Source organism: Berghia stephanieae, chromosome 14 (genome assembly GCF_034508935.2).
Source record: "Berghia stephanieae isolate SIO BIC M18660-M18661 chromosome 14, UCSD_Bste_1.3, whole genome shotgun sequence".
NCBI lineage: Eukaryota > Metazoa > Mollusca > Gastropoda > Nudibranchia > Aeolidiidae > Berghia > Berghia stephanieae.
Window position 1 is genome coordinate 18,608,218 of NC_088373.1, and position 2,500 is coordinate 18,610,717.

The following is a 2,500-nucleotide window of genomic DNA, read 5'->3' on the forward strand; positions in this document are numbered from 1 at the left end:
AAGGGTTATCTTATTTCTAATGGTGACAATTGGATTCAATAGTCTGATGTCACATCGCCTAGCAACGGCGGCCATCGTGGTTCTAAACAAATAAAATCATTACTTTTTATTCATCATGCTGGCAAGAACTTTTCATATGTCTTATGATCAGAATGTGTAAAAGTCAAAGTATGATCAGATTTATAATGTTGTTTTCCTCTGGATACACTTTTATGCTCGTCGGAGAAAGAATTCATAAGGGCATCCGCCATTGTTCCGATAGTTTAGAGTCAGTTACTAAGTGACCATGCGTCATTACGAGGGAAATGACGTTACGACTGTTGAAGGGTATTGTAGTATTTTGAAAAGTAAAAATTGGATTTTGAAATTTAATGACTATTTATTATACGATCGTATTTCCACAGGTGTGTTTTCAGGCACTTTCGTTGTTTTCCTTGAGCAAGATTATTAACCCTCTCCTTACCATTTATAGGAAAATCGTCACATTCGTTACGATACAACCAATATTTTTCTTATTCAAATTTCTTTTGTACATTATAAAATTTAAAGAAAATGAACAGTGTGCTGTAGAGCATGTTTTGTTAAAGAATTTATGTATCACAAGAATTTTAGAGCTATTATGTCTGAGTGATGAAAAATCGATTTTGTTTTATTGGGTGTAAAGTTTTGAGGAAAATTCTGAAAATGGCTGGTAAGGAGAGGGTTAACCCCTAATTTGCTCACTTGGACAACATGGGTGACTCCTGTTGACATCAGACATCTTGTTTGATTAATTATCTATATTCCTCCGTGGAATGCCTAGGCGACGGGATCTCACTGTGACAACATGGGTGATTCCTGTTGACATCAGACATGTTGTTTGATGAATTATCTATATTCCTCCGTGGAATGCCTAGGCGACGGGATCTCACTGTGACAACATGTGTGACTCCTGTTGACATCAGACATCTTGTTTGATGAATTATCTATATTCCTCCGTGGAATGCCTAGGCGACGGGATCTCACTGTGACAACATGGGTGACTCCTGTTGACATCAGACATCTTGTTTGATGAATTATCTATATTCCTCAGTGGAATGCCTAGGCGACGGGATCTCACTGTGACAACATGGGTGACTCCTGTTGACATCAGACATCTTGTTTGATGAATTATCTATATTCCTCCGTGGAATGTCTAGGCGACGATATCTTATGATGTCGTAACGGAAAGGCATCATTAAAAAAAAATTAAACTAATCTAGATCTTGTGCGGCTATGTGGTCTTGTGGTATGACACTCGCTTTCGAATCGGAAGGACCTGGGCTCAAGCCTTGCTCGGCGCATAGTAGAGTCCTTGGAAAAGGCCCTTTACTCACATTCTCTCACAATACTCATGTGGAAAATGAGTACCTGGCCGGTAACAGCGTTGTCTCTGTCCCAAAAATTTGTAATATCGCCTAACAGGCGTCATGTCACGTCCTACGTGTTAAGTGTTTGCTGTTAGCCAGTGACCCCTTGTAAAGCGCCTTGAGTACATTTAGTGGATATTGTGCTATATGAAAGCCCAAGTTGATTTTTGTTTTTTTTAAAATTTAGATCATGTCTATGTGGTCTTTTGGTATGACACTCGTATTTGGATCGGAAGGTCCTGGGTTTAAATCCGGCTCTGAGCGGCAACTAGTTGAGGCCTTGGAAAAGGCTTTTCACTCGCATTATCTCAACGTACTCAGATATAAAAATGAGTGACTGGCCGTTGACAGCTGGGGGGGGGGGGGGGATATCGCCTAACAGGCGCCATGACGTGACGCACTTCTTAACTGTTGGTGTCGCAGATGAACAATAGGTTTCGTTTATCTTTACGTTCTTGATCACCGTAAAATTTTTAATGGTTTTCATACAATTTTTAAAAAACTTCTAATATATCAGTGAAAGAAAAAAATAGTTTTCCGATCTTCGTAATTTCCATAAGTAGTTAATGACATAATACCTATGCCAGTTTCTTTCTTTTTGTTTTTTCTTCTCCGCAACTGTTGACTCGTCTGTTGAAAAATATATAATAATAATGATAATAATAATAATAATAATAATAATAATATAATAATAATAATAATAAATAATAATAATAATAATAATAATAATGATAATGATAATGATGATGATAATAATAATAATAATATATAATAATAATAATAATAATAATAATAATAATAATAATAATAATAATAATAATAATAATAATAATAATAATAATAATAATAATAATAATAATAATAATAAATAATAATAATAATAATAATAATCATGATGATGATGATGATAATAATAATAATAATAATAATAATAATAATAATAATAATAATAATAATAATAATAATAATAATAATAATAATAATAATAATGATAATAATAATAATAATAATAATAATAATAATAATAATAATAATAATAATAATAATAATAATAATAATAATAATAATAATAATAATAATAATAATAATAATAATAATAATAATGATAATAA